Source organism: Miniopterus natalensis, chromosome 3 (assembly GCF_054644295.1).
Source record: "Miniopterus natalensis isolate mMinNat1 chromosome 3, mMinNat1.hap1, whole genome shotgun sequence".
In the NCBI taxonomy this organism is placed as follows: Eukaryota; Metazoa; Chordata; class Mammalia; order Chiroptera; family Miniopteridae; genus Miniopterus; species Miniopterus natalensis.
The window spans coordinates 31019180-31042174 of record NC_142083.1 but is presented as its reverse complement, the minus strand read 5'-3'; the positions used below and the strand labels follow the sequence as shown (position 1 = coordinate 31042174).

Here is a 22995-nt window from a genome sequence, read left to right as displayed (position 1 = left end):
GAGTCACTGGTTACTCATGTGTACATAGCCCAAACTAAAATATATAGTTCTCATGTACATCTAAAACCTCTAGTGACCTCAGTTTTCAATCAGAATACTGTTATGCCTGGCTGGTGTTGCCTAGTGGTTGAGCATCAATCCATGAACCAAGAGGTCACCGGTTAGGTTCCTGGTCAGGGCATATGCCCGAGTCACCAGCTCAATCCCCAATGCAGGGTGTACAGGAGGCAGCCAATCAAGGTTTCTCTCTCATCAATGTTTCTATCTCTCTATCCCTCTCCCTTCCTATCTCTCTCAAATCTATTAAAAAAACATTTTTTTAAAAAGGATACTGTTGCATAATTTGAAGACTCTTTTTTATTGACTTTTAAAAAATAGTAATAAAATCTAGTTTTCTCCTTTTGTATCTTCATAAGCAAAGACTAAGGAAAAACTAGCATTAATATCTATTCTCAGAACAAAGATATAAATATTACTCTGAATTATAAAATAACACACTCAGAACAAGTGCTTGGCAGAATAACGTTATTCCCAGTGGGTGAGTAAAACACATATGCTTTCCAAGTAAACAGATATCTAAAAGAAGCACTTTCTTCCAAGCCAGTTCCTACCAGAAGAGAATCTCAATAAATTATCTTTCTTTAAATTTTAACTTTCATTTTTTTCAATTACAGTTGGCATTCAATATTATTAGCTTCAGGTGTACAGCACAGTGGTTAGGCATTTATATAACTTAGGAAGTGATCCCTCCCCTGACCCATTAAGTAGTACCCACCTGACACCATACACAGTTTGATAAATTATCTGAAAACACACCTCAAAACTTTTGGGACTTCATATCATGTGATTAAAATCTGTCTTAAACAGATTTCTCATTTTTTTCTTAAATTTTGAATAAAGTACTAATTATAGTAAAATAAATCAACTGTATATTTAGTTATAAGAACCAAGTGCCAGTGGAGAATGCAAATTAAAAAATACGAGTACATATTTCCAAGTAGTCACGGCAAAACACATTATGTTAATTAGCTTTTGTTGTCTAAGGAGGTTTGTTTTAAACCTATCTTTTAAAATAGATACAATTATTTTCTTCAATTTACTAAAAAGAATTAGAAAAGGAAGTTCCTTCAAGAACATGAAAATACCCCATGGAAAAAAGTTAGGAAAATGGAGATTGCCAAAATGTTGCTTTAAAACAGAAAGACTAAGTATGACATTCAAAAAACACTACTTAAAAAGCATTATTTACAAAGTAAAAAACATTGCTAACTACACAGTAATATTCATACATTATTTCTTGTCTTGCCAACTACCTCAAAGCAGTTTATAACTTATTATTTATATTCTCCCAAACAGTAAATGTTAATCTGTTCCTAGATGCCAGTGACCAGTAAATGAGGACAGAAAAGAACTGCGTGATTTGTTGGAGATCATTACAGGAGCTCCAAGAGAAGTCAAACTTCCAAACTCTGATATTCAGGTTTTGTTAGGTAATCTAAGCAGTGATGAAAAGAACCCTTAATAAGGACTATGTAGTGTCGCACCTTCTTCAATAACTCTGGTGCAACAAGAAGCCATTAGAGAAGGATATAAATGATGCCTCAGCTGACACTGAGAGCAGTGCTGTTGCTGTTTAGTAAATCCCTGGGGAATGTGACTTCACCAAACACAGAGACCTTTTTGTTTTGGTTTATCACATTTAAGATGTTACTAAGTAAATTTAAAAAGCTCTAACATTTCCTTTCTTAGACTTTAAACACAAAGCTGGAATTGTGACACAAGAAGAAAAAAACAAGTATGAGACAGCTAAGAATTTTCATGACGAAAATAAAACTTAAAAATAAGACAAACTTCATTCATGTTTTAAACTACCAATTTTTAAATTCTTACCTCTTCTGTCCACTGTTTTGAAGTAGTTCAAAAAAATTAATACTGCTCAGTTTCCCTGGGAAACTGGGTCTTTTTGGGGTTTTGGTGATGATTGAATCACACTGCACACTAACAATTTGGTAGAATTATCATTCAGAAAGGTTCATTGTGCAGCTTTTTAGAAAATTTCCATTCTAAATTTGCACAAAGGTAATAAGAAAAATGTCATAAAGAGGTTATGAACCCATTAAAAAGTATCAAATCACATTTCCTGATATTATTCTGCATAATTGGGGGTGGGAAAAGAGGGGATTAAAAACTGTTCAAAACCACTAGTGAAAAAGAACATAAAAACTGAATTTCTGCCCTAGCCAGTTTGGCTCAGTGGTTAAGAGCATTGGCCCATGGACTAAAGAGTCCCAGGTTCGATTTCTGGTCAAGGGTACCTACCTCAGTTGCAGGCTCAATCCCTGGCCCTGGTGGGGCACGTGTGGGAGGCAACCAGTCCATGTGTCTCTCTCACATTGATGTTTCTCTCCCTCTCTCCCTCACTTCTACTCTCTCTGAAAAGCAATGGAAAAAATACCGAGTGAGGATTAAAAAAGAAACCTGAGTTTCTAGAGTCATGATAAGTTATATGATTAGGATTCTAGTGGAAATAGTGAAAAGGGAAAAAAAAAGCATTAAAAAATTCATAGTTTTTAACTAAAGTTTATTAACTAAATCTCAACATATTTTAATTAAAAGGTGATTCTTCATATCTACATTCCCCTAGGTTGCAGGATATCTGAAATGTATCTTTATTCACTGGTTGAGAAAGAATTTCCTCTCTAGAATACCAGAGTTTTACAAGTCATGTTAAACTTAATATGTTGCTAATAGTCCAAAGTTTTTCAGTATATGTACTGCCAAAGCAAACACTAGTCCAAAGTTTTGAGAACTGCCTTTCACAGATGTTCTGATGGATATATTATGCAATACTATCTATCTAATTGCTCCCTGGGTTAAACAAAAGGGAATTCCAAACCAATACAGCTGCACTATTCTGTGACTGTTTCATAGGTGTATATAGATATCATCTTCTGTTATGCTTAAATACATCCTAAAAAGAGCTAGGGATCTTTTAGAATGTTTTTCAATAGCAGTATCTCAGACAATGCAGAGTTGTACATATATATCTATTAACAAAATTTAAACATAACTCAGAAAGCTGCAAAAAACATTATAAAAATGGCCATTCTTGTTGGTTTTCAGTTACCCTTCTAAATTTCATTAGGGAATTTAAGGCCTGAATTCAGGTGATTGGGTGCCATAAGTAAGTGTTTAGTAAAAGCTGCAGATGTGGTGATGAGGACACCAAGCAGACTGATAACATTGGAATCTTTCAAAAAACAAAATAAAACACACAACTCACTGATAAAGAGGCGAGTAGCCTACCTTTCCTGTCTTCCAGGATGAGATAGAATAGCTTCCCTGGAAACCTTAAAGAATGTTATAAACACATCATAAGTGATTTTCAAAAACACATATTCTAAAAAAGTATCTTGTCACCAGAAGAGGAAGACTATGAGAAATGACTAAGCCAATAATAATGATACCTACTACTAAACACTAAAAATAAAACTGCCACAGATATAGATGAAATATATATATACTTAAATCCTCACCAGATGATATTTTTTCCACTGCTGTTCAGAAAGTGGAAGAGGGAGAGAGGGAAATATTTATTGGTTGCCTCCTGCATATGGCAGGGATTGAGCCTGCAACCAAGGTACGTGCCCTTGGCTGGAATTGAACCCAGGACCCTTTAGTCTGTGGGCCAACGCTCTAACCACTGAGACAAACCGGCTAAGGCCATAGATGAAATCTTAATTGAAAATGCTGAATCTTGGTCACACTAGTATGTTAAACGAGTCATCACTGAAAATGAAAATAGTTTAATTTTAAAAGTCACATTCTCAACCACCACACAAAAATGTGTTTCTCTGTGTATTGTGATGCTGTGGTCTTGAACAGCAGTCCAGATTCAGAATGTTTACTCAAAACTCTTTTGCTATGGACTCAATTGTGTTCCCCAATCCCCCAAATTCATACGCTGAAGTCCTAAACCCCAAAGTGATGGTGTCTGGGAGGTAATTAGGCTTAGATGAGGTTATGAGGGTGGGGTCCTCAGGATGGGACTTGTGGCTTTATGAGGGGAAGAAGGAGATGCTGTCTCTACCATGTGAGGACAGAACGAGAAAATACCAGCTGTAAGACAGAAAGAAGGCTTTGACCAGGAAACCTAACAACTAGCACCCTGATCTTTGTTGAACTCTGCAGCCTCCAGAACTGAGAGGAATAAGTGTCTGTTGTTTAAACCACTCAGTCTATGGTACTTTGCTATTCAGCCCAGGGAGAGTAATACACCCTCTTTCAAATGGTAAAGGCCAATATCAGGCAATAGAAATATGAAGACAAACAGGGTACATTCCCTGCCCTGTGCCAAAATCTCAAACCCTGATTGCAATGTCACTACTTCCCCCAAGAATTTGTCATCACAATCTCTGCTCCACTCTACTTATGGAAGCTTATGACCAGTGTCTGAGCCAGAGAAATTTCTACTTCAATGCCTGGGCTATTTGGATTAAGAGAATAGATGATCCCTTTTTTTTTTTTGGTTAATTCTTTATTTTGGTCAATACCAACTGCATTCATTACTGCCATGGTTTAATAATAGCTTAGAGGAGAGATATTCACTAGATATTTGGTTGTTATTAGACCCTAAAAATTAGGAAGAACAGACCAGACAGGGTTTAGAATGGGATAGAGAGGAGAAGAGCTCAGGGGAGAACATGAGGTCCTGCCCATCCTTGCTATCAGGAAATTATCAGATCTAACTTAAATACCAGTCTCTCCAAAAAGGTCTTCAGAAAAAGGTCCCATAACAATTATTCAGTGAACAAAAATATGCCAATGTTTTTAGAAGAGATCTTCTTGACATGAAAGAACCAACTCAGGAATAACTATACAAAGCACCATGACAAAGCTAGAATCATGGCAGCAATCTCTAGGGGCAAGTTCTCACTCACAGACCTATATGTGGTTTTATGGTATAAAGACGCTGTAGATGGTTCTCATGTAGATCTCATTGGGAGGAGGCTTCTTCTTGCTGCTATGTTCAGGAAATTTCCTAGTTGTAGGGACATTCCTCATTTTCACTGTGTCCTTCTGGAAATGAAGAAATGAAGACAGGATATTGGGAATCTCCTCCTCTAGAGCTAAATGGTCTGGAGTAGAACCATGTCTGCAAGGCACAGCTGATTACCAATGAGGAACCTTTGTCCATGCTCCCTTAGAACATTTTCAAACACGGGAAAGTATCAATAGCCTTCTGGGCCATGCTAACCACTTCCTTCTGTTGATCATCTGGTTTTAGGAAAGGGTGCATGATAATCAGTTCCAGTAGATCCAGCATCCCTTCCACATACACGTCAATCAGGGTTCTCTTCTTGAGGTCCTTGCCAGAGATTGTGCTTGTCTACTAGGTAGCAGAGAATGCTTCAGGTCTGCACCAACTTCATCCCATCAATTTCAACCACTGGCACTTGTTGGAACAGCAAATGGTTACCATCCTACAACTTCTGCAACTGTTCTACTGTTTCTAAAAATTCTTCATCAAACTTGACTCCAGCCGCAGCTAAAACCCATCTTACGGTTTCCATCCAGCCTCTCCCATTCGCATAGCGAAGCTTGGGTTTCTTCTCTACCATGATGGTCTTTCAGGCTTTCTGGAATCTGCTAACAGCAGTCAGTCTCACAAAACACACTGAGAGCAGCCTGAAGCCTAGATGATCACTGCTTTAAGCCCTTTAACCACCAGGGTAAAATGTGGAATAGCAAATTCAGTGTTGCTATACAAATAAAAGTAGAGCCATAGCAGCTCATTATGGAGAGAGAGGATCAAGTCAGATTATGAGTTTTGTTTTGTACATTTGAGGTATCCCCTAGATGTGTATTGGAGAGATCAATATCTCCATATACATAGTATATATCTGATATAACGAGGACCATCCAGGTTGAAAAGCTTGAGAACTATCAGCATATAGAACACACATTCTCACTGGGGTGCAAAAACTGATTCCTTGGAAAGGGAGGGCTTAGATATTACAATAGTTTGTGGCCCTCCAAAGGGCCATAGCACATAAATAAATACACAGTATATGTGATATTAAAATTTCAGAGATCCATCAATAGATAGACAAAGATACATATATATGTACATATACACAATGGGATAGTACTCAGCAATAAAAAAGAGAATGAAATCTTGCTGTTTACAACATGGATGGACCTAGAGGATATTATGTTAAGTGAAATCTGAAAAAACAAAATAAATGAATAAACAAAACAGAAACAGATCCAGATTATATACAGAACAAGCTGAAAGGGGAAGGGGTGGGGAATGGAAAAAAATAAAATACAAAATAAAATTTCATGAGAGGGTATAATTAGGAAAAAAGTGTTTAAAATGACTCTTTGAAGGGGGGGGTGTCAATAATGAAAAGGGGTTTGAAAAACTAGACATAAATAGTATTTAAGGCAATGAAAGTGAATGTGATCGCCAAGAGAATGAGGGTAGAAGTCCTGATTTACAATGTATAGAGGTCAGGGAGATAAAGAGTTACCAGCACAGATCGAGAAGTTGCCAGAGTAAGAGAAGAAAAATCAAAAGAGTAGAGTCCTAGAAGCCAAGTAAAGAAGTTATTTCGAGGAAGAGAGTGAATTCACTTTGTGAAATGCTGTTAACAGATCAACTAAAATTTAACAGCAATGCCTAAAGGGGAAAGTGGAATCAAGGGGTTCTTTCTGTTTTGTTTTATTTAGATGAAAGAAATAATAACATTCCAGTATGTTGATGGAAATGATTCAATAAAGAAATATTGACGATGTAGCACAAAGGCAGAACAAATGAAGTGGTAACTCTGGGCAGTGAAAGGGGACACAGTCTAGTATACAAGTGGAGAACATCAGCCTAAAATAGGAAAAGAGTTTATCCATGGCAAAGTAAGGAAGGTAAGAGTTAGTTACAGATGCAGATACTGACTGGTACTTGGGTAGATGTGGTAGACTTGTAGAAGTTCTTTTCTGATTGCTTTTATTTCTCAGTGGTAAAATGACAAGCAAGGTCATCTGCTGAGAGTGTGGGTGAACAAAGAAACAAAGAATTTTACGACAGCAGTCAGGAAAGAGTAAATGGGCTAGAGACATGACTGCTCATTCAAGGAAAGTAGCCATGAATTTAAATTATAATCAGTCAGCATCATTATAACACCCTCCCCCCCCCAAACACACTCTAATCAATTTTAAACAATCTGGAAAGGGCAAGGGGGTTTGCAATACATAAAAGGAGTCATTTTATAAAATATATTAAAAAAGGGGGTTTTGCCAATCAAGAGGGAAGCAAGGTAGTAGAGAAAGTATATAAGGCAGGGCTTATAAGGAAGCAAGAGAGGACATGAGGGGGAGTAAGGAACAAAAAATAGTAAGATTATACATCCTGGTGGAGTCAAAAGATTAGTGGAGTCAGGATACAAGAAGAAATATGCTGGAAAGGCAGAGTGGTAACTGAAAAATGGGATGCTTAAAACTAAGATTATGGAGACACGGCATGAAGATATCAGGATATAGTGAGCTAAGGCCAAGGGCAAGATTAATGAAAGAAAGGAAGGAAAGAAGTTCAAAGCTCTGAAAGGCCAGGGGAATGGAAGGATAATCTATACATGAATGTTGCAATTACCAAGAAACATGATAGGAAAAGAGTAGGAGAGAATAAGTGAGTCAGGGGTTCTTTCTTTATTTTGGATATTAACCCCTTATCGAATGTATGACTTGCAAATATTTTCTCCCATTTGATAGGTTGCCTTTTCACTTTGATGACGGTTTCCTTTGCTGTGTAGAAGCTTTTTAGTTTCACGTAGCCTTGCTTATTTACTTTTGCTTTTGTTAACTAAACAGGATGAATTTTATATGAATTGTACCTCAATTAAAAAAAAAAGTAGCCTGGCCGGGCATGGCTCAGGGGTTGAGTGTTGACCAAGGATCCAGGCGATCAGGGTTCGATTCCTGGTCAGGGCACATGCCCAGGTTGTGGGCTTGATCAATGACTCTCTCATCATTGATGTTTCTCTCTCTCCCTCTCCTTTCCTCTCTGAAATCAATAAACATATAGTTAAAAAACAAAACAAAACAAAACAAAAAAAAAACAGGAGGTCACAGTAACTAGAGAGAACACAGGGAAACAGAAAAGGACCAATGACAGAATTCTGGGGAATACCAAGGTTTCAGAGGTAGACAAAGAACAAGAATTTAGAAGATTAAAAACAGTTCAAGAAGTAGGAAGAGAACTCAAAGAACAATTTTTAAAAGCAGGAGGAGACAGACAAAAGGTACTATAATTGACAAAGAAAAATGTTCACCTTTATTAGTAATAATGCAAATTTAAAAAACAATTCATCATTTAGGCCTATGAAAAGTTTTTTTAAAAAACAACTTTACGGAGATATAATTCACATAACATACAATTTATCTATTTAAAGTATACAACTTAATGGTTTTTAGTATATTCACAGATATTTGCAACCATCACCACAGACATTTTTATAACATTTTAATCACCTCAAGAAGATACCCCCATCCTTTAACAATCATTCCCTGACTCACTCCAACTCCTCACCCCCACTGTAAGCAATCACTAATCTACTTTCTGTCTCTAGATTTACCTATTCTTGACATTTCACACAAATGCAATGAGATAACATGATCTTTTGGAACTGGCTTTCACTAAACATATTTTCAACATTTTTTTTAAAGTTTTTAAATCTTTATTGTTGAAAATATTACAGATGTCCCCCTTTTTCCCCGAATGATCCCCTCCACCCTGCATCCACCCCATCCCCAGGCCTTCGCCATACCAATGTCTGTGTCCATGGGCTATGCTTATAAACATGTAAGTTCTTTGATTAATCTCTCCCCACCCACTCCCCCTCCCCACCTTCCCTCTGAGATCCCTCAGTCTGTTCCATGCTTCTATGTCTCTGGATCCATTTTGTACATCAGTTTATTTTGTTTATTATATTCCACATATAAATGAGATCATGTGATACTTGTCTTTCTCTGACTGGCTTATTTCACTTAGCATAATACTTTCTAGTTCCCTCCATGGTGTCCCAAAGGATAAAAGAGCTGCCACCATCTTTATTTTTTAAAATCTTTATTATTTCAGAGAGAGGAAAGGAGAGAGGGAGAGATAGAAACATCAATGATGAGAGTCACTGATCGGCTGCCTCCTGCACGCCCCCACTGGGGATTGAGCCTGCAATCCCGGCATGTGCCCTGACAGGGAATCGAACCTCAATCGCCTGGATCCTAGGTCGACACTCAACCGCTGAGCCATGCCTGCCCGGGCACAGCCTTCTTCTTTACAGCTGCACAGATTTCCATGGTGTAAATGTGCCACAGCTTTTTTTATCCATTCATCTACTGATGGGCACTTGGGCTGTTTCCAGATCTTAGCTATTGTAAATTGCGCTGCTATGAACATAGGGGTGCATAAGTTCTTTCTGACTGGTGTCTCAGGTTTCTTAGGATATAGTCCTAGAAGTGGGATCACTGGGTCAAATGGCAGGTCAATTTTTACTCTTTTGAGTAAACTCCATACTGTTTTCCACAGTGGCTACACCAGTCTGCATTCCCACCAACAGTGTACTAGGATGCCCTTTTCTCCACACCCTCATCAGCACTTGTAGTTTGTTGATTTGTTGATGGAGCCATTCTGACAGGTGTGAGGAGATGCCTCACTGTGATTAGCGACTTTGAGCATTTTTTATGTCTCTTAGCCATCTGTATGTCCTCTTTGGAGAAGTGTCTATTTAGGTCCTTTGCCCATTTTTTAATTGGATTGTCTTCCGTTTGTTAAGGTATATGAGTTCCTCATATATTTTGGATATTAACCCTTTATCAGATGTGTCATTGGCAAATATGTTCTCCCATACAGTGGGCTCCCTTTTTGTTTTGTTGATGGTTTCTTTTGCTGTGCAGCAGCTTTTTATTTTGATGTAGTTCCATTTTTTTACCCAGATGGGCGTCCCCTGATCTCACTCTCCAGAGCCCACAACCCCAGACTCTCCCCACACAGCTCCAGTCCACTCCACTCCCCCGCCACCGGAGCCCAAGGTGAGTGGCTGCACAGGAAACTTTGTGCGTTGGCTCTTTCAGAAGGTGCCTGCAGTTGCAGCTGCCTCTCCCTGGCAGACAGAAACCCAGCTGCTTTTCACAGCCGGATGTTATGTGGGCACCTTTCTCAGTTCTGGTGCTCTTGGATGGGAAGCCCCGCCTGGGGTTTAGGCCCAGGGTCCTCAGTGGGAATCCCCACAGCTGAGATCTTCCTCTGGACCTTCAGGTGCTGCCTGTGGGAGCCCAGCCAGCCCTCTCACTCTGCACTTTCTACCAGTCTCTGTGCGGTCTCCACTTTTCCCCCTTGGTTATGAGGGTGCTCTCTAGCTCGTCTTCAGTTGGTTTTCAGGATGGTTTATCTATGTTTTAGTTGTAAATACAGATTGGTCCCGGGAGAGTGTCAGTGTAGCTTCCACTCAGTCTGCCACCATCTTGGATCTCAACATTTTTCCATGTTGTAATATTGCATTAAGTTAATAAACTACAATTTTTCTATTCATTAGTTGATAGTAAGTGGACTCTTTCTGCCTTTTGGCTATTATGAATGTTATGAACATTACGTACATGCTGTCATAAGAACAAATGTTTTCGTTTCTTTTGGGTATATTCCTAGGACACACTGTTGTTTTGTATGTTAAAGACTTTATTTTCTTAGAGTATTTTTAGCCTAGGTAGGTATACAGCAAAACTGAGCAGAAGGTACAGAGATTTTCCATAAACTCTCTTGCCCCCACTCATGCATAGCCTCCCCATTATCAACATCCCCTACCTGGGTAGTATACTAATTACAACTGATGAACCTACACTGAAAAAGCCCAGTATGGCTCATTCTTAGTTTGTACACTCTATAGGTTTGCAAAAGTATAATGACATGTACCCAATGTTATAGTATCATAAACAGTATTTTCACAATCCTAAAAAGTCTTTGTGCTCTGCCTATTCATCCCTTTCCCCACTCCCAAGTCCTTGAAAAGGTTTTTAAAAACATAAATTGTTAAAGATGTAGGACCTGGGTAATCTATTCATTGTTGGTGATAAGTTTACAATTCATTCAGTCAATATTCAATTAATGCTGCTAAATGCCAGGCACCATACTAAAAGCTAAGTTTATAGTAAAGAACCAAACAGACATGGTCTATGCCTTCCAAAAAAAAACAAAAACAAACACCTCACAGAAATAAATGTATACAGATGATCCCCAATTTATGATGGTCTGATATAGATTTTTTTGACTTTATGATGGTGCAAAAGCGATACATATTAAGTACAAACTGTACTTCGAATTTTGAATTTTTATCTTTTCCTGGTCTAGCGATGTGTAACATGATACTCTCATGAGGCTGGGCAGAGGCAGAGAGCCACAGCTCTGTCATGTTGCCAGTGTTTTTTAAATACTGTTTTGTGCTTTTGCAGGCCATCATGTATTTCTGCTGAGTAGAGAAAGGATATTACAGGTGCTTTTTGATTTTTGATGGGGTTATGTCCCAGTAAGTGTTCAGAGCACATTTAAGGTAAGTTAGGCTAAGCTATCATGTTCAGTAGGTTAGGTGTGTTAAATGTAAATATTTTAGACTTGCAATATTTTCAACTTATGATGTGTTTACTGGGATGTAACATCATCCTACACTGAGGGGCATCTGTACTTACAAAATGTGACAACATTTATTATGGAAATGTAAAGTGTGCTAAAAGAGAATAAGAGGAGAGATCAAACTTTGATATGAGAGCCAGGAAAGGCCTCTCTGAACAAGTACAGAAATAATATTGAAGCTGAGAACTAAAACCAAAAATTTAGTCAGGGAGAGTGGGCAAGAAGAAAGTTTTAGGTGAAGGGCACAGTTTGTACAAAAGTTCTTAAGTGGGAAAGTCACTAAAAAAAGGCCAGTGAGCCCTGGCCAGTGGCTCAGTTGGTTGGAGTGTCATCCTGTGCACCAAAAAGTTGCAGGTTCGATTCCCAGCATATGGGAGGGAAACAATCGATATGTCTCTCTCTCCCCCTCCTCCACTCTCTCTAAAAATTAATGAACATATCCTTCGATGAGAATTAAAACAAAAACAAAAACAAAGAAAAAAAGGCCAGTGAGGCTAAACACTGGGAGAAAGGGGTAAGTGTGTGACATGAGACAGGAAAGGCAAGAACCTGATCACATAAGAGCGTTGAAAAGGTCATGTTAATTATGTTCCACCCTGGCCAGTGTGGCTTAGTTGGTTGGGTGTCGTCCTGTGCACTGAAAGCTTGCTGGTTTGATCCTTGTGTAGGAGGCAGCTGATTGATATCTCGCTCTCACATTGGTGTTTCTCTCTCTCTCTCTCACTAAAAATCAATAAAAATTAAAAAAAGAATTATCTGTTCTATGTCCTCCAAAATCTTGATACACTGATAATCTTCCCTTGTTCTTTATTTTAAGTCTCTTCTCATTCCTCTGCCTTTTCCCTCTGCCTTTTCCCCTTCAACTACAAATGTGCTGATTTTATTTCTTTCCATTAATCAAAGAACAAATTATTAGGTGGCATAACTGTGCAATTTAAACTTCCACTTCCTCTATACAAATGAAAGCTCCATGAAGACACAGAGTTTTGGTCCGTTTTGTTTTGTTTTCCATTGCTATATCCTCAATACCTAGTATATTGCCTAAAGTACTGAATACATATCAGTTGAATGAACACATAAATAATACACATACAGTACTCTCATCCAACCACCCTTCCAACAAAAGGCCGATGTTTTAAATAATTTTCTAGAATTAAGGAAATACAGAACAGTTAAAGACCAGAAACGTAACTGACTTTAAGAGATTAAGTTCATCGATTCTGGCCTCAATAATAAAGCAATCTACTTGAGTTAACCAACTACAAAATAATAGAAATATAGGGAAGTAATCATTAGCATAGTTTAACTGTGTTCAGAGTTTGAAAAATCCCAATCCGTTAGTAAGGCTGTTCAAATTTATTAAGTTAAAAACTGTAATGTTTATTTTTCAAAAATTTTAAATTAAAAAAATCACTTTCTTCTCAATCAGATATAATACATGACTTCTTGTTTTTCTATACTGGCTATCAAAGCCAGAACTTAAAAGGTTTTCATTATGTCTGGACCTCATAACCATTTTATAAATTAAACATGTTACCTTTTATGGGCCATTTAACTTCAGAAAAAAACATTATACAGGCACAGTATGAACTCCATAATCCAAGCTAGCAAATCTCAAAAACGTATGTTGCATATTGTGTGGACAAGGATATGAGGAAACAAGCACTTTTGCAGATAGTAAGGTAACATACTCTCTATGGAAGCCAACTGGCAAGATCTATCAAAATGAAAAATATACAATTCTCTAACCCAGTGATTCTACTAGAATTTTATCCTACATATTCATTTATGTAAGAAATGATAAAAATTCAAGATTATTAAATACAGTATTGACTGTATAGTAGGTACAGAATGAGCAAAATCTAAATTGTAGTATATTTAATCATTAATAAAATGCAGCTATGAGAAAGAATGAGGCTATTACTTATGCACTCAAAGGTTCTCCAAGATATTGTTATTATTAAATGAAAAAATTAAAAAGCACCTGTGTACAATATACCATCTATAGGGAAAAGGTATATGTTTACACCTATCTCTATTACATATTGATACACATACATAAACATACATTTGCTTAAAAATGCAAAACAAGCATCTGTGCACAAATATACAAGAACCTGGTAATAATGATATTTCTTAGGAGAAGAACCAGGTGGCTGGCGGGCAGGGGTAGAATAGAGACTTTTCAGTATATACTCTTTTGCAACTTTATTATTAGCCATGGGACTACACTGGTATTCAAAACAGGTAATTAAATTTAAAAACAAAGTTAAAAGTGTACATTACAAGCAATGACACATGCCTTGCCATGCGATACTCTTGATGACCAGAGAATGAACACAAATCAATTTTCAGAATGTCAAAATTTGAATAGAGTGAAAGAGCAGAACAGATAGTTCATTTATGAAACAGCAGCACAAATAGTTCACTTAAATACATAGATTATTAAGCACGTAGAGGTCCTGTGCGAGGCATTGGGGACACAATGGAATTTGAGTCTAAACAGAGATTATCAAACTGATAATACAATCCTATAAGTGTTCTGACAGAGTAAACAGAGGAGATTCAGAGAACACAGAGCAGGGGAACCATCCTAATTTAAGAATCAAAGAAGGATTCTTAAACAGAGCGAAAAGGAGCAACAGCAGTTAGCTAGGTTAGGTAGAAGTGGAGTGTTCTAAAAAGAGTCCAGTGTGTCTGGAGTGCCTCATATAATGGCAAGAAATGAGACAGGACAGGGAGGTCAAACTGTTTAGGGTTTAGAGTAAACTATGTTAGAGTTGGGCTTTATCCAAAGGACAACAGAGGCAGAGGAAGCAACCAAAACGTTTTAAGCAGGTGATCAGGGATCAAATTTATGCCTGAAAAGTTATTCTGAAAGAGCAATCTACCAAAAGTGGAGAGACCTATTAGGGATTTTTTGCAACAGTACAGGCAAGTTATAATGCCAGTCTGACCAAAGCTATAGTAGAGGGATGGAAAGTGTGGATTGAGGAAGTTAAATTAAGAGTACCTGATGATAGCATACAAGATTAAGAGAGAAAAAGGAGTCAAGGAAGACATCTAGGTTTATTTGGGCAATAAGGTGAAAGTGATGAGAGATACTGAAGAAGTAGATTTGGGGGAGTGGGTGATGGGTTCAATATTGGACATGCTGAATTTGAGGTATGTATGTGACATCCAAGAGGAGATAATTAATAATCCACTAGATATACAAAAAGTACATGTATGCAGACAGACTGGGCTGAACAGAAGCATTTAGTTCACCTAGAGAGAGAATGCTGTGTGAGAAGTACTTCAGGGTTAGGACCCAGCCCTGAAGAACACCAACATTTAGAGAATGGAGAGAGAAAGAAGTACCTACAAAGATTAAGAAGGAAAGGTCTGAGAGCAGGAGGAAAACAAAAGTTTTATTTACTTTTAGTTAAGAAATGGTTCTTAATGAAACCCAAAAGAGCACGTAAGGTTAGAAGTATTTTATGACTCTTGCCCGGCCGGGCGTGGCTCAGCAGTTCAGCATCGACCTAGGATCCAGGAGATAGAGGTTCCATTCCTGACCAGGGCACATGCCCAGGTTGTGAGCTCGATTCCCAGCAGGGGGCGTGCAGGAGGCAGCTGAGCAATGACTCTCTCATCACTGATGTTTCTCTCTCTCTCCCTCTCCCTGAAATCAATAAAGATACATTTTTTAAAAAAAGTACTGTATGGCTCTTAATAAAATGACACCCAAAGACCATACAAAGAAAATACACACACATACTCACACTGTTAAGGCCATGTTGTTTGCAGTCAACTCTCAATATCAGCTATAACTGGGGGGAAATAGTAAAAATGCAACCCATATACAATGCATCCCAAGAACAATTTCATACAAGAGTTTTGCAAAAATAAAGATCACTTAATCTAGACAGGCCCCAAATTCATCAATTATGCCAGAGGACTCCTAGCAAGTTGCTATATAATCTGTTATATTTTCCTAATATAGCTACTCATCTAATAAAAAGCATTCTTTCACTTGAGAGCATAAGTACTTGTCTACACTTTCAAAAGTCTTGTAAGCAAGGAGGGCCTAAACTTTGGCAATGGCAGAGAGACTGGAAAAGACAATTTCTTTTTCAAAATAAATTATAGAGCCACAGAGCACTTGCACTGAGTGAAACAGCTATTTGATATTCTGTTGTAACTGACATAGTAGCCTTTACTAAAAAAAATCCTATATTAATTCCTTCAAAGGCATGAGATCAAGGGACACATAATGGTCATGCAGCAAATGCTAGTTAGATTAATAAAAACACTTGAAAGCAATCTATACCATGAAAATAAAGAAAAATGAAAGCGTTACTTAATTAATATACTGACTTCTAATGTCTGGAACATCCATTCATAGTACACAAAGAATTCTAAAGAAAGTAAGAGTTCAGAAGACTTTAGAGGCAGACAATCTATGTTCTAATATATTTTCTACTTTATGGGTGACCCTCGACAAGTCAATTTCCTCCTTGTAAAAATGTAAGCAAGTTTGGACCAATAGTATTTCATCAGTGAGCTGTCTGTAGTTAAAGTCTAAGACTTACAAATTAGGGCCTCTAATTTGTCCCCATTTCCTAAAAATCATATAGGTAAATCACTATATCCACTTCTCTGTAGTAGTCCATAGTAAACTACAGGTTAAAATTTACACTTAAAAAAACGGTAATGCTGTTTGCACTCCCAACATATTAGATTTCACGTGCATTTCTTCCAACAGGAATTTCCTAGAGTTTAACTAAAAGAGATTAACTCCTGTTTAAATTCAACCCTGGATATCAAGAATGAAGCTTCTGAATTATAAACTCAAATGTTCATGGGCCAAAGTAAAGAAATGGGGCTAAGGTTACTAAGCATATCTGAATCCTCTCACTGCACTACAGCTCATTTAAAAATTTTTCGTCAGCAAACCCTAAATTTCTCATTATCAACCAAAAGACTAAACATAACAAAAATGAAAAAAAATTACCTTAACTGCAACCTTATATAGTTGATTCTCATTCTTAAAATATTACAAATTCTTAATTTGTCCATTATTTCAAGTGTAGCTCTGGCTTCTAACAACCTAAAGTTTGCATACCCCACTCCTTTAAAAACTAGATTTATTTTTTTTAGGGCAGTTTTAAGTTCACAGCAAAATTGGGCAGATGGTACAGAGACTTCCCATATATCTCCTGGCCCCACGTACTCATAGCCTCCCATAGTATCAACATCCCACACTGGGAACACTTGTTACAATTAATGAACCCACAATGGCACATCATTAATATCCAAAGTCCCTAGTTTACATTAGGGTTCACTCTTGGTGTTGTATCTTCTTTGGGTTTTAAAAAATGCGTAACGTGTATCCACCATTATGGTATCATACAGAATAATTTCACCACCCTAAAAATCCACTGTGCTCTGTTTGCTGTCCCTCACTTACCCCCTCCTAAGTCCTAAATTGCAAATAGCACTTAAGAGATTCTAAATGCTGAAATGACATTCAGAATCTTGAGGACGAAAATGGAAGACAAAAGCCAGGGCAGAAAAAAATAGGCCAAAAATAAGAGCAAAGGAATGTTAAAAGAGAATAGCTGCATTTCAAGAATCAAAACATGCCATCCCTTAAAGAGCTGAAGCCAGTTCCTTTAAGTACTGTTTGTTGTTTTATTAAAAATATATCTTTATTGATTTCAGAGAGAGGAAGGGAGAGGGAGAGAGAGAGATAGAAACGTCAACGACGAGAGTCTCGTCACTGATTGGCTGCCTCCCGCATGCCCTCGACTGGGGATAGAGCCCACAACCTGGGCATGTGTTCCGACGGGGAATTGAACCTCGATCTCCTGGATCCTAGGTCGATGCTCAACTGCTGAGCCATGCCAGGCCGGGCTAAGTACTGTTTTTCCTTTCCATTCCCTTCCAGGAATTCTGAGAGCGTAATACACTATAACTGAGTCTTCTTAAGCAGACAAAACAGGTGGCTATAGTTTAAGTAAATTCCTCATCTACATATAAACATTTACTGGTAGTGACTCATACCTTAAATTCACTTACTTTTAAGATATTACTGGCAAAAATTATAAACAGTGAGAGCTGGATGCTCTTTGATATTACACTGTATGCAGGATCTACAGCCCTCTACACTGTATTCATGAATAGGATTAGCTTGATTAAACAGAACTGAAGAGACTTTATAACCTACACTCAGACTCTCCAAATGTTAAGTCCATTCCTTTCAACACATCTGTCCCTCATTCAGCATAAGGGATATATCATCATATAGTATCAATTCTTTTTGCAGTGTTCTGTATCTCATCAGTTCCTTAATCGTTGGTCACCCTCCTAGACTGATGCGATCTTATTCTTGCTAGCTCTCATTTTCAGTACTACTCTCCCTCTAATCTATCTCTAAGCACTAGCTAACTCGTATTACTGCTTTTAGGAGATTAAATGCTAAAGTAGTTTCCAAGTGTCCTAGAAATTAATTCCAAGATGCCTTACACCTCACCTTTGTTTCCAAGTCTTCAATAAGGTGCCCTAGATTACCTCTCCTTCCTTATTTTCCTCATCTACCACCCTCCATCTGACTGTTTTAAACACCCTTTACCTGACAAGCCCTCCATTTCCAGCTCGGGCATCTCCCAACATGTGCACATGCATGAAATGCCTCCTTCCCTCCAAGGAATCTACTGGTCATCTTCCTCCCACCATTTAAACTTCACTCTCTATGAAGTCTTGTGAGATCACTGTTAGGAGTTCCTACTTTTTCTAAAAAAACTGGGTTAGGACCTTGGGTGCACACTGGAATCACCAGTATATGAGTTGTTTTAAAATAAAATACTAATGTCAGGGTTCCTTATTAGACCAATTAAAACAATCTCTAGGCAAAGGACTCAAATATTGGTATTGATAGGTGGGGGGTTGTTTATGTTGTTTTTTTCAAAGCCCCACAAGTGATTCTAAATGAGCAGCAGCCAAGCTTCTGAACCCTACTAACCCTACCCAGTCTAAAAACAGAACTCCTACAACTACATTTTTTCAATATGCTCTCTAAATATATCCATATCCCACACCCCTTAAATACACTTATCACATAGCCTTGAACTAATGCATATAATTTAAATACCAGAAATTGGCCTTCATAAGGCTTAAACACTTATACAGTAGTTTATATACTCTAGCATTGGGTTCCTCTTCTGTAAAGTGGGGACAATACCATCTACCTTAAAGGGTAGTCATGGAAAATCAAACAAGATACTGGATATTATACATTTAGCAAAGCAACTGGCTTATCAGGGCACAAATGTTATATAGCCCTTCAGGTATCAAGAGTAACACCTGGATTCACTTTCTAAGAAGCAAACAAAATTCAAGTGGTAGTATAGAAGTTATCTGGATTAGGCTGAGTAACAGCTTCTGGCCAAGAGTTATAATCAAAAGGGTCATTGTTTGCCCCATGTATACACTCAGAAAATTTTACCCTAAGTATGTCCCACCACCATCCTGTCTTTCCTTTAATGTGAGGAGGTGGTTCCCAAATTACACAGAAGCACCAGCAGCTGGCTGAATCTGTTCTCATGTGCTGCTTCTCTGGTACCTGTGTTTACAAGCCTCCTAGCCCAGGATTATCTAGAGAGAAACCTGCTGCCAGAGGCTGGTCTGCCAGAAACTTAGAACTGAATAAACCTATTCCTTTAGATATCAAAACAAAGATTAAACATTTTCAAGTCAAAACTCAAATGGGTATTAGAAAATAGAAAATAAGCTGGTAATGACAAATAAGGCCCATTTCATTTGACTGACAGGGCTACCAGGACTGGTGGTGTTAAGAATTCTGAGGCTGAATATGGGTTCATCAGGAAAACACACCATGAGAAATAATGGATACTGGTCATGGGTAGAAGAAGTGAAAGGGACAACATGTATGACATATACTTTCTATCTAGAACTCACAACTTCAGGACTAAAGAGTCCAACCTAAAAGGGAGTAATAAGGATGCATACAGAGAATGGCAGCATAACTCAATCATTGATTTAGCTGCTTTGGAGGGCAGGAATTGTGTGTACCTCATTCTTTTTTTCTATCTCCAGCACCTGTCAGAACACTTGCTATATAAATAGGCTAATAAAAGTGCATTTAATTAAATGTGCAGTAACAATACAGAAATATGAGGTGCTCTTATTTTGTGATATGGTATAATCATTTAAGGTCTACTCATCAAAATACCCTCACACCCCAGGTAAAGCAAGGCCCATTTGACTGCAAGCTTGATTGTAGTGGGTAGTGAGAGAAATAAGTAGTACCAAACATGAGAAAGCCTTAGGCAAAGACTTGCTTTAGAAGCATGACTTTTAAAAGGGACACCTTCCCACTCATTTTACTCTCAGGAGATAGTAACAAAAGTTAACTTAAACTTAATGTTAACCAACAATGAAACAATACTGCACTTTGTTTAAATTTTCACTAGACAAATCCCAACGACCATGAACTTGAATTTATTTAGCTCTCTATATTAAGTACATGGCACAGCATGAACTATGTGTAATCAAGCACTTAAATGTTTCATATGTTGAGGTTCTAATGTCTACTTTCACTTAGGCACTATAATAACATTAGTATTACTTATATCAAAAGAGATGGTTATGTGATGAAAAGGCAACTTAACCTATACTTGCTCCAACTGGACAAGAGGGAAAATTAGTTTTATCTAGGGCTTAAAAATTGTACCTATTCTTAAGGTCAGAACTATGACCTCAAAACACACACTTTTAAAGATTATTTTAGGTTATAGGACAGAAGTGTTAAAAGCAAAGAGGGGGCTGAATCAAAAAATTAAGCTTTGCAAAAGATTCATGTAATTTTAATGACAAGTATACCTGTGACTAGAAAGAATGGGTCCAGATCATGCCTCCTTCCTTAGTTGAACAGATACGGGTTTAACTGGCTCTTTACTATTTTTTCCAGTTTTTAAAAAAATTATGACACATAGCCCTGGCTGGTTGGGCTCAGTGGTTAGAGCTAGGCCTCCGGACTGAAGGGTCCTGGGTTCGATTGCAGCTAACAGCACATACCTCTGTTACAGGCTCGATCCTTGGCCCTGGTCAGGGCAGGTGCAGCAGGCAACCAATCAGTGTGTCTCTCTCACATCGATGTTTCCCTCCCTCCCCCCTCTCTGAAAAGCAATGGAAAAAAATATCCTCAGGTAAGGATTAAAAAAAAAAAAAAAAAAAAAAAAGACACATAAAACAAGTTGACACATAGCCTTTCACCAGAGTTCCAAAATTTTTGTCATGAGAATAAAATGACCGAACAACAAATATAGATTCCTAGCTTTCTGTGGTAATTCTGGAAGCACCTACTGGCTGACTACTGAAAAGGGCTTTAAAAGCTTAGTACTTTGCTTATTCTTATAGTCAGAATTCAATTTGATCTCACCAATTTGGCAAATTTTAAGCAATGTTATCAATCAATTGTAGGTTTTCTGAGCCTCTGATGGTAGTAGGAAGAAAGAATTTTACTACAGGGGCTTTTGTATCTCAAAAAACAAAAGGCCCTGGTCAGGTGGCTCAGTTGATTGGAGAGCTGTCCAGTACAGCTCAAAGGTTGTGGGTTCGGTTCCTGATTGGGGCACAAACCTAGGTTGCAAATTCCATACCCAGTCAATAGAGCATATCCCCGGATGAGGATTAAAAAACAAAAACAAAAGTACACACAGTGTATAACTTCACACCATCAACAGCAAACATCTGCCAGCACTTGAAGGGGGAGCTTGGAGTGAAGGTCCTTAGTCTCTGGTCCAGGCTATGCCCTTATTAATCATGTCATGTCACCTTGGCAAATAACCCAACCTCAGATTCACTTGTATAATGATGAATCAACTACCTTCCTACCCTGCTTATCTCATCTGGTTTCTGTGAGGATCTAATTAAAAAACCTGTTTGAAAACTACGAAGGCCTAAGAAATACATATATGGAACCATTATTGTGCTATTCATCACGTAAAAGGAAATTATTAATCCACGAATTCCCCATTCCACTCACTCTATCATCAATAACATAATTGTACTTAAAGAACAACTATATTGCTTAGTGGTTTATTTTTATTAACTAAATTCATAAAATCCATTCTCCAAAAGCCAATATAATAATGGACATGTAAAGATGAGCTAGCAGAAGAATAAATGTGGCAAAGTAGGTAAAGAATTGGGCCATTTAAAATCTTCTCTAAAGATTGCCTGTCCTATATGCCAAGATCCCCAATGAGTCCTTTGAAATCTTCAATTTCCTCTGGATTTCACATTCTTAATTAAAGCACTCTTTTCACCAATGTTTAATTAAGAAACAGGAATATTTTCCTCCCACAATTTTGGGTTTTGTGACCTTTTAACCATCCCATACCACACCACTTTTTATCAGATCATTCCAATTGACCACTATAAAACTTCTCTCTAGTGGCTTTTCCATGAATGAGAAGCAATTTCCTACATCTTGATTGGGCTGCAGAAAGCTATATATGGTTCCCAAACAGAGAATTTGCCCTTTACTGTCACAATTCTTGACAGTCTGGTTTCTATGCTATGCAAGACAAGCTGTAAATCTTGGCAAGTCACTTAGGTTACTTGGGACTGAGTTCCCACATTTATAAAAATAAGAACCAGATTAACTCCAAGGATCTTTCTGGTTGAAACAGTCTGATTCTCTTCAGATCACGTATGTCAATAGTGTGACTAAGAGACCCCAAGAACAATCCCATCTTAATTACAGCTTCTAAATATTCAAAACATTTCTCATCCCTTCTCTAGTCCCCAAAGGGTAGTCATAGTTACTGCAGAACATTTAGAAAATGTTTTAACAGTACAGTTTAAAATTCCCCACTAAAGACTATCTTGCCACACAACAGTAAGATTGTAGTTTAGTTTTTAGAGTCACTGGATTCTAAAAAGGAAGTGAATCAGAAAGATAATAGGAAGATATATATAAGAAAATAAATTATACATGAGTGTCCATTTCCAGAAACCAGTCTCATTTCATACCATGTTATCTCCTGTAGCTGAGAGCAATTCAGAAGCCCAAGCCTTAACCTCCGGCACTTCTAACCTTACAATCCAGAAGTTGGATTCACCTTAGCAGATCACTGACTTTCAGTCAGCTCTGGGAATCCTGAACTAAAAGGCCTATATGGCATGTGGGGGGCTAGAGCATCCAATAATGAATGATTTACTCAAAAACTACATGCAAAGAACTCTGCTAGGCACACGGGGGATATACAAATGAATTCAGGGAATTTAAGAGTCTATTAGTATTTTAATCC

The 22995-nt window shown here is 37.7% G+C and overlaps 1 protein-coding gene and 1 pseudogene across 5 annotated transcripts in view; both read right to left on the bottom strand.

Annotated features, from left to right (window-relative positions):
* KIF2A (kinesin family member 2A) overlaps positions 1 to 22995 on the bottom strand; it is a 64796-nt gene that overhangs the window by 38672 nt on the left and 3129 nt on the right. The gene's annotated exons all lie outside the window — the stretch shown is intronic.
* Positions 4916 to 8006, bottom strand: LOC148093454 (glutathione S-transferase A4 pseudogene; annotated as a pseudogene).